A 10,717-nucleotide genomic window follows, 5' to 3' on the forward strand; every position below is an offset into this window, starting at 1 on the left:
TGTCACACAGGGCTGCAAAGGACTGCCTGGCTCCTGGGCAGAGACAGGACAAACTCCTGTCTGCTGCTGCCCAGGGTGCCCTCCAGTCCCTCCTACTCCTGGGGAACTGTCCCGGCAGGCAGAAGGGTGCATCTCCCACATGAACACCAGTCACGCCGCCCTGCCCTGACCAGCTGTGGCCCCACACCTGGAGTGAGCCTCCGCTGAGCTGGCTAAGGATGACCAGCAGGCCTGGGGACAGGGCACGGAGCACAGCAAATGGGGGAACCGGGCTGGCAGCTCTGCTGGGGCATGCAGAGGCCAGTGCCATCACCTCTGAAGTGGGCATGATCATCCCCCACTCCGAGTCCCGTGAGCCTTCTCTCGACAGCCCTGTCTACAGCTTCTGGCCTGCACTGTGCTGGCACAGTGGGGTCTATGCATGACCGAGGGTGACTCTGGGCCCTTCTGAGAAAGGGCCTCAAGTGGCAGAGTGTGCTTCCAAGAGAAGTACCCACGGCCGCTCCCAGCCCACGGTGTCTGGAGCACCTAGACTGACGCTTCTCCCTCCCGCCAGCACACAGCAGTCCTGCAGCTGAGGCCAGAGGTGGGGCTGGGGCCGGGGTCAGTGGCAGTCTGGTCAGCAGTGGGCACAGGAGCTGGCTCAGCTGCTCTCTGGCTCCCTGACCTGACAGGGAACTTCTGTCTTCACTTCCTCAACTGCAAAATGGGGACACCCTGGCCTCAAAGGTCACCAGAAGACCAAGTAAGACAAGGGCTGCTCCTCCAGCCCCAGGCTCAGTGCGTGGTGAGGCCGGGCTCCCAGAACCCATGGCTGCCATTGGAAGTGAGTCATGGGAGGCTGTGAGCACAGCAGGTTCTCCAGCTCAACTGGGATCTGCCCCTTCCCTTGGTGGCTCTTGCTGATGGCTTGGTGCATCTGGAAGGAGGACACTGCCCCCGAGGGCTTGCTCTGGAGGTGCACACATCTGGGGGTGACTTGTCCTGGTTCTAGGCACTCAGTCCACATGTGTTGGTTGAGTCTGAGTCCCTGCCTCAGCTTAGGGTCCATACGCATCTTCTCTTCCCTGTGGCTGTGCTGATGGACACTTGGTAAACCCGCACATGGAAGCAAAAGGCCTGAGTGCACATGCGTGCCTCGCACGTTGTGGTAGAGTGGGCCGGGACGGGTTCCTGATCTGCTCCCTACTAACATGCTGGAAGGCACAGAGCAAGGGATGCCCCAGCCCCAGGCTGCCCCCGCTCTGCGGTGTCACGGGCAGTGCTTTCTGGCATCTTCCATCTCATGTTCACACCAGCCCCAGGGCAGCAGCATCCCCTCAGGGGTGTTGTCTGGGTCCAGGAGTCAGGGTCCTTCCTCCACCTTTTCCCAACAGGGAAGAGGCTGCTCTGGGTCGCAGCCACACCAACCTCACGGGTCTCTGCTGGAGGAGCGGGGTGGGTACGGTGCACCTGCTGTGCCCCTCCTGGGGTGGTGGCCCTCACTCTGCTGCACCCCTACAGGCCCAGCCCAGCCTGGCCCTCTGCCCTTGCATGCAATCAAGCAGGCATGTGTTGACACCACGACGTCCAGACGGGATGGCTCCCTATGCACCATGTGGCTCTGTGCGGGGCACCCCAGAAGCAGGGAGCCAGTTCAGCTGAGAAGCTTTGCCTGGCCCATCCCTGCCCGCTGCAGGCCCGTCAGTGGACCCCACAGTGACCAGAGGCCTGGAGAAACCCCGCGGTTTCCCCTGGACAGGGGCCACTTGTGTCCCTGTGGCTCCCTGTGCCCACCCTGGCTCTGTGGGATGGTGAGGAATGTGCAGGGAGCTGCAAGCTGCAGCGACTGGAACTGGACTGTCCTCCGCAGCAAAGTTGCTCTCCCAGCTTTCCCCGGGTGTTTATTTAAGCCAACCCATTGCTCTGCTAATTGGAGAACATTCCATGTGAAAAGAGACCTTTTAAAACAACAGCAGCGATGGCAAATATAAACAGCTGCAGTCACAGAAGTACAAAGGCGCGGCTGGGGAAGGAGAATTAAAGGCACCTTGTGTGGGAAAAACCCATTTTCTGGTTCCTGGGCACAGTCAGCCAGGCCTTGTGGCCCTGCCTTCCCCGTGCCCTCCTTTCCTCCTCCAGGACCTGCCTGGTCTGGGCAAGAGAGGAGGCAGGGCGGCTTCCAAGGGGCGGCCACTCAGACAGTGGGGACAGGCGCACCTGGCTGGGCTCCTAGGCTGGCCTCAGGCTTGGCAAGGGGAGGCAGGGAGGCCATGCCTCTGCACAAGGAGGAAGGCCACTGCTCCTCTGGGGCTGGGGAGACTGTTCCCAGAAACACTCCAAGGAACAGTCTTCCAAAAGACCCCGAGGCATCAGGGCCAGGTGGTAGTCGAGGGTGTGCTGGGAGGAGGGGCAGCAAGAGAGGGCACTGGGTTAGGGGACCTAGTGGATGGGGCGGAGGAACCAGGCTGTCCCCAGCTGAGGAGCACTGGCTGTGTGACCCTGATCAGGATGAGGCCTCCGGGCCTCCTTCCTCCAGCTGTCAAGGGCCTCCTGCCTGCTGCCCCGGAGTCCTGCCAGGGTCAGAGTGTGACAACTGCAGTGTGCAGGGCTGTCTTGCCGAGTGGGATTCTGGAAGTCCGACAGGTCCACCGATCAGAGGTACTGTCCTCAGAGAATGCAGGAGGCATGAGTGGCCATCAGACAGCTGTGGACAGATGTGCCCAGCACAGGCCCAGGATCCTGGGGAGGCCCTGCATTCAGCTCTGTGTGGGTCCTTGGCACATGATGCCCTGGCCCCTTTGTTCCTCAGCCTTTGATCCTCAGCCTCCATCCTCTTCTCTCCTCAGCATCTGTCTCCTTCACTCCCCAGCCTCCATCCTCTTCACTCCCCAGCCTCCATCCTTTTCGCTCCTCAGCCTCCGTCTCCTGCTTCCCTGCAGAACATGGGGAAGATTCTTTGAAAATGCTGCTGTCACACCTGGAGGGCTGGATAACACCAGTGCTGTCGGAGGGACGGATGTTTACTGTCAGGACATCAGGAGCTCATAAAACGTCCTGGCTTGGGTGCCCAGCATGGCCCCTGGGTGGGGGATGCCCTCTCTGTGCATGGGCCTCTCTCCTGATGACCCTGGTTGTTCTCACTGTGACATGGTGCAGGACTGGCAGTGTCCAGGCTGGACACGCAAACCTGGTCTGATCCTCCAGACCCAAGTTGGGGTGCAGTGTGAGGGGCTGTGGCGTGTCACAGAGGAGCACCTTTCCATTGGCATGGCCATGTTGGGTCCCCAGTGCCACCTGGACCGAGAGTAACCATTTGTCTGCTCCGTCTGCCGTCCCTGTCCTCCTGCAGGTCTGGCCCTGGATCCAACTTGTTTAGGACAGGAGGCCCCACTAGGAAGGAGGCCCCACTTGAGGGTGGGGCTGGAGGGTGGAAGGGCAGCTTGCCCACTTCCTCCCCTGTCCCTGCAGGGCAGGATGCTGCAAGTGCTGCCGTCCACCATCAGGCAGGAAGTTAGTGAGGATGTCGACACCCCCGGCTCGTCCTATAAGAAGGCCCTGGGTTGAATTCTTAGCACCAGAGAAAAGAAGAAGAAAAAGAAGAAAAGTTTTGCTGCTGTTTATTATTTGAGAAGTTTGTTGGTGTTTTAGCTCTATTGGATATACATTGGAATTTTTTTAACTCTGTCTTTCAGAACACCAATTTTTCACATTCTAATTAGGTAAAGTATAATTTTGTATGTGGTATTTATTTGCTGGTACTAATAGTGCCAATGCAGCAATAACGTTATTGATCTCCACTGGTGAAATGTTATTAGAGCTGCAAGTAAATGACTCCTTTATTACTATATTTCTCTTTGTGTAGTTAATCAAAAAGAACATTCAAAGACTCTTAAATTGCCATAGTCTTTCTTTGAGCTGGGCAAGTCACTGCCTCCTGACCCCCTTCCTCTCTCTTGCCTTTCTTTCCTTTTACTTTTTGGTGGTGCTAGAGATTGAACCCAGGGCTTTGTACCTGCTAGGCAAGAGCTCTACCACCCAGCTACTTCTGAATTCCCAGTCCTAGATGAGTTTTGTTTGGTTGGGGTTTTTGGTATTAGAGATGTAACCTGGGGGTACTTTACCACTGAGTTACCTCCCCAGCCCTTTTTACTTTTTATTTTCAGACAGGATCTCACTAAGTTGCTTTGGGTCTCCCTAATTTGCTGAGGCTGGCTCTGAATTTGTGATCCTCATGCCTCCTGAGTTCCTGCTGTTACAGATTTGAAACACTGCGCCCACCTAGGTAAGTTTTAAAATCAAATTTCAGATTCATTTTCAATTTATAGTTTCTTAAAAGTTTGAAAGTAGGACCAGGTACCATGGTGCACGCCTGTAACCCTAGCTTCTGGAGAGGCTGATACAGGAGGATTACAAGTTTAAAGCTAGCTTTGGCAACAGTGAGGGGCTAAGCAACTCAGTGAGAATGTGTCTCTAAATAAAATACAAAAAAAAAAAAGAAAGAAAGAAAGAAAGAGAAAAGTAATAAAAAGGGGCAGGATGTAGCTTAGACATAGATTGCCTTTGGTTTCAGCACCTGGGATGGGGTGGGAGTGGTAGAGGATGGAAATAAAAATTTGAAAATAGGAAAGATCAGACACTTAGCCCACTTTTTGCCCTAATGTAATTAAAAAAGAACTGCTACAGTTAGTGGATCATACTTGATAAAAATCCCTTTTGTGGACTTGGTTCCTGAAATAATTGTGTGAAACAGAAGTATCTTGCTGTATGTGTAGAATTCATTCTTGTCTGAAAATCAAGGCTTCCAAGCCATATCCAGGTGGTCTGGGCTGGCCCTTGGGCTCTTCTTGCTGGCGAGGATCCAGCCCACCCCTTCCGCTTTTGAGTTCTCAGTGCTTCCACTGTTTCTGTGTATACACAGCCAGGAGAGGCTGCCCTTAGAGGTATTCTGTTTTTATAAAGTATGTAACTTAAACTGTAGTTATGTATATAAATGTGGGGTGATTTTTTTCTTTAAAGAAGTTATTAAATCTGATATTAAAAGATAGCATGTAGAACTTTGTTTCCTATTTTTCTTGTCCCTTTCTTCCAGCCCTGCTTCCCAAACGCATGTATTTAGAATTGCTGTTTAGTAACTGTTTTCTTCACTGAGTATCCCCAGCACCTGAATAGTGCTTGATGTGGCACCTAATGAACGCTGGTTGATTTGAAAGAAAAGATGTTGTTACTCTGTTACCAGGCTTGATAAATAAATTGATTAGTATGCAGTCAGTCTATAGTTGTAGTGTGAGCATTGTTTTTCTACTTGGGATAGCATTGCTCTGCCATCTTAGCATACAGTGTTGCTGCTTACAAGTAGATTAATTTTTTTTCTCATGTCACTTATTTGCTTAGTCTCTTCTTTTACCTCTCTCCCTGCAGAAAGAGTGAAAGACATCTGTTTTTTCTATTTTTTTTTCCTTCCTGCAACCTTTATTACTGGGATGCTGACCTTCATGGGTTGTTCCCATAATTTTTTTATCTTTTGGTTTTCCTGTGATTATCTCTGACTTGGTGTGTTCTAGTTTCTGGGAGAAATTATCCTTCCAATTTGTAATTTCAAATTTGAAGGTTTTTTATCCTGTTTTGCTTTCTGGTTATTCCCTTTGAAAATATAGTATTCTAGTCTTCAATTATTCTGTTACACAAAGGCTTTTAACCCTTTTCAAGTTCTTCACCTCTCTTCTCTTATCTCAATACTTGATATCTTCAGTGACTAAGTCAGAAGAGTCTCTGTGCCTTTCCTCCTGTTGGCATCCCTCTTGTAAGCACATGGGTTATTACACCTTCCTTTCTGCTGTGTGTTCTAAGTGTTTGCCTTTTTTTTTAGATCTGCTTTCCATGTTCTTCCTTTTTTTTTATACTAGGAATTGAACCCAGGGTTGCTTTACCCTTGAGTTATATCCCAAGCTCTTTTTTATTTTTTATTTTGAGACATAGTCTTGCTAAATTGCTGAAGCTGGCCTCAAACTTCTGATCCTCTTGCCTTAGCCTACTGAGTTGCTGGGATTAGAGGCATGTGCTACCACACTTGGCTCTGCATTTTCTTTTTCTTTTTCTTTTTGGACTGGGGATTGAACCTATGGGCACTTCAGCACTGCTACATTACTGTTGCCTCCCATCTCACCTCTTAACTCTTATTTTGAAACAGGGTCATACTAAATTATTGAGCTGGCCTCTAACTTGCACTCTTCCTACCTTAGCCTCCAAGGACCCATCTTTTTGTTGGTCAAAATTCTTTTTTGGGTACAATCCCTCATGGCGGCAGCAGCAGCTACTTGGGTGTGGTGCAGTGGTGACTGAGTTGTGATCCTGGCAGGCATGGACCGAGCCCCGGCCCGGCCTCCTCGTGCCCCCCAGGCTCTGCATCCCTGATGCTGCGTGGATGCTGAGCCCACCCCAGCAGGGACGATGGTGAAGTATTTCCTGGGCCAGAGCATGCTCCGAAGTTCCTGGGGCCAAGTGTTCACTACCTTCTGGCAGCGGTACCGGAATCCCTATAGCAAACATTTCTTAACAGAAGACATAGAACACCGGGAGTTGACCCCTGACCAGAAGCTCCTGTCCTGGAGACTCCTGACCAAGACCAACAGGATGACCTGCTGGGCAGAGTGACTGTTTCCTGCCAACGTTGCTCACTCGGTGTACCTCCTGGAGGACTCTTGTGGACCCACAAAATCAGACCATGACCACCTTCACCTGGAACATCAACCATGCCTGGCTGATGGTGGTGGAGGAACGATGTGTTTACCATGTGAACTCTGACAACAGTGGCTGGACCGAAATCCGTCGGGAAGCCTGGGTCTCCTCTTGTTTATTTTGTGCCTCTAGAGCTGTCCAGGAATTTGGTCTCGCCCAGTTCAAAAGCAATGGAACCAAGACTATGAAAGGTTTGGAATACATCTTGGCCAAGCTGCAAGGTGAGGCCCCTTCCAAAACATTGTTGAGCCAGCCAAGGAAGCCAAGGAGAAGGCCACTACAGAGAAGGCCAAGGACCTTGCCTGCAAGGCTGCCACCAAGCAGCAGCAGCAGCAGCAGCAGCAGCAGTTTGTGTAGCCAGTCTGGGCCCCTGCCACTGCCACAACCCACTAGACACCTGTGGGCTCCCTCTGCCCCCTCTTTCATTGTACTTTATTATTAAAAATCAACTTCTAGCCCTCTCCGCTGTCTGGGTGGTGGGTTGGGGGCAGGTGTCCTGTTCAGCATCTGCAGTACACCAGACGCATGTCTGAGCCCAGCTGGTTTATTCTTCCATTGGGCGCTGATGACAGGCACAAAGTGGTACAAAGGTGTGGGGACTTTTTTAATGTCACCAGCAGTATGCAGGTGAAGTTTTGATAAACAATAGACTGTAAGCTCCAAGAGGACAGGGCTCTTTGTTTTGGTGTGTCCCAAATACCTGGAAAAATATCTAGCACATAATAGGCACTCAATAAATATTTGTTGAATTCAATAAAAAAAACTCTTTTTTTTTTCTTGTACTGGAAATTGAACCCAAGTGATTTTATCATAAGCTATATTCCCAGTTATTTTTATTTTTTTTCTTCATTTTGTAAATTTTTGCAATATAGTTGGACATAATGGCAGGATTTGTTGTTACATATTCGTACATGCACACAATATAATAACATAATTTGGCCAATATCGCTCCCTAGCACTTGGCCCCTCCCTCCCTATCTTCCTGTTCCCTTTCCTCTAATTTCTCTCTTTGATTTCCTCCCACTTATTTTTTTCTCTTTAACTTTCACATGGGAGAAAACATATGACTCTTGATCTTCTATGTTTGACTTACTTCGTTTAACATAATGTTCTCAAGTTACATCTATTTTCTTGCAAATGACATTTCATTTTTCTTTAAGGCTGAATTAAACTCCATTGTGTGTATGTATGTTTCTTTTCTTTCTTTTTTTAAAATGTTTTTCTTTATTGATCCATTGATGGTTGCCTAGGCTGGTTCCACAGTTTGGCTATTGTCAACTATGCTGCTATAAACATGGGTATGCATGTATCGCTGCAGTATGACTTTAATTATTTAGGATAAATACCAAGTATTGTTACAAATGGGTGATGCGGTGGTTCCCTGCCTACTCTTTTGAGGAACCTCCATACTGATTTCCATAGTGGTTGCACTAATTTATAATCCCACCAACTATGTAAAAGTGATCATTTTCCTCCACATACTCTGACATTTTTTATTTTTTCTATGTTTTTATTGGTGCATTATTGTTGTACATAATGATGGGATATTTAGTTACCTATTTATATGTACACACAGTAAAACAATATAATTTTACCAATATCACTAGCCAGTACTTCCCTCCTTACTCTCTGCCTCCCATCCCTTGGTCACTTCCAGCACTTATTGTTTGTATTCTTGATGACTACCTTTCTGACTGGACTGTGATGAAATCTCAGTGTAGTTTTGATTTGCATTTCCCTAATTGCTAATGATGTTGAGCATTTTTTAATATATTTGTTGGTCATTTGCATTTATTATTTGAAGAAATGTCTGTTTAATTCATCCACCCATTTATTATTTGAATTGCTTTTTGGCATTAAGTTTTTTCAGTTTTTATATATTCTAGATATTAATCCTCAGAAGAGTAGCTACCAATTTTTTCTCCCTTTCTGTAGGTTCTTTTTTCACATTTCAAGTTGTTTCTTTTGCTGTGCAGAAGCTTTTTAATTTGATGCTGTTCCATTTATTAACTCTTGAAATTATTTCCTGAGCTTTAGGGGTCCCAATGGGAAAGTCACGGCCTGTGTCAATTTGTTGGAGTGTTGACCCTACATTTTCTTCTAGGAATTGCATAGTTTCTGGTCTAATTCTGAAGTCTTTGATCCATTTTGAGTTGATTTTTGTGCAGAGTGAGAGATAAGGGCCTAGTCTCATGTTCTACATATGAATAACCAATTTTCCAAGCACTATTTGTTAGAAGGCTGTCATTTCTCCAATATATATTTTTTGGCACCTTTATAAATGATCAGATGACCACATCATGTGGGTTTGTCCATATGTCTTCTATTTTGTATGATCAGGCTGTGTGTCTATTTTTATGTCAGTACCATGACATTTTTGTTACTACAACTCTGTAGTATAATTTGAAGTCAGGTATTGTGTTGCCTCCAGCATTGCTATTTTGGCTTAGAATTGCTTTGGCTATTCTGGGTCTTCTATTATTTCTTATGAACTTTAGGACTTTTTTTTTTCTTTCTAGTTCTGTGAAGAATGCCATTGGTATCCTGATGGTGATTGCTTCAAATCTGTATACTGCTTTTGGTAGTATGGCCATTTTAACAACATTAATTCTGCCTATCCATGACCATGGGAGGTCTTACTATCTTCTAAGGTCTTCTTTAATATTATGTAATTTTCATTGTAGAAGTCTTTTACCTCTTTGGTTAAATTTATTCCTAGGTATTTTTTTTAAGGTATTGTGAATGGGATTGTTTTTTCTTTTTTTTTCTCAGATTCATTACTTGTATGTAGGAAAGCTATTGATTTTTGTATGTTGATTTTGTAATCCATTACTTTGTTGAATTTGTTTATTAGCTCTTAAAGTCTTTTGTGGTAGGTTTTTGGGTCTTCTGAATATAGGATAATATCATCTGTAGTGATAATTTCCTCAGACAACACAGAAGGAAATTTCATCAGGGATGTTGGTCTGTAGTTTTCTCCTTATCTGTTTTGGTATGAGTGTGACACTGGCTACATAGGATGAATTTGGAAGTGTTCCTTCCCTTTGTATTTCATAGTTCTTTTTACTTTTGTTTGAGAATTTTTTATTTTGACTGAAGGCCTTGCTAAATTTCTGAGGCTGGCCTCAGCATCCCTGGTTGTTAGGATTACAGGTGTGAACCACTGTGCTTGCCTTGGTCAAAATTCTTTCTTTTCTCTGCTTCAGTTTTCATTGTCATTGAAATGTTAATACATTTTGTCATCTTGCTGTAGTTTTATTGGATGAAGGGATATGAGTGCTTGTGTTTCTTCCCCCATTTTTCATTTTTATTGATTTAATTTAATTTAATTATTTTTTGTTGTACTGAAATTGAACCCGGGCCTCATGTATGCTAGATGTGCACTCTACCACTGAACTGCACCCCAGCCTGGTTATTATTTTTAAATTGGAGTTTCTCTTCTTTGAGGCCCAAAGAACTTAATTTTATGGTTATAATTAAAGTGGTAAATTGAATATGTAAATCTAAAATTGATTAGTTTGAAGAGAATGTTGAATAAATGTTGATTTGACCTATCTTTTAAATTCTGTCTTAATACCCAAATAGACAGTAATAATGAATTCTTTGAAATTTATTTGTAGAAGAAATTGGAGAAGAATCTGAAAGAACAGTTGAGGCTGACTTGACTGATAAACAGAAACATCAGATGAAACATAGGGATCTTTTTTTGTCACACCAGTATGAATCTCTACCTGCAATGCATATCAGGTAAGAACATTTTTAGAAGTTAATTTATTGTACCCAATTGTGACCAAAACCAAAGACTTCTTTGAAGTATTTTACAAACTCTCACCAGGATCTTGCCTTAGTTTATTAAAGGCTTCATAATGGAATTTTATCTTGAAATTAAAAGTGTGTATTAGTATATTAAAGTTTTGCAGTAGTGTAACCATTTTAAACTTTATTTCTGACTTTCACATTTTCCTTAAGTATCTGTAACATTCATGTAGAACAGTGTCCA

General features: G+C 45.8%; 1 pseudogene; it reads left to right on the forward strand.

The window, feature by feature from the left end:
• The first annotated feature begins 6,429 nt into the window (after positions 1 to 6,429).
• Positions 6,430 to 7,074, forward strand: LOC124973785 (PRELI domain-containing protein 1, mitochondrial-like; annotated as a pseudogene).
• Positions 7,075 to 10,717: the final 3,643 nt, after the last annotated feature.

The sequence above is a fragment of the Sciurus carolinensis genome, unplaced genomic scaffold (assembly GCF_902686445.1).
Source record: "Sciurus carolinensis unplaced genomic scaffold, mSciCar1.2, whole genome shotgun sequence".
Lineage (NCBI taxonomy): Eukaryota > Metazoa > Chordata > Mammalia > Rodentia > Sciuridae > Sciurus > Sciurus carolinensis.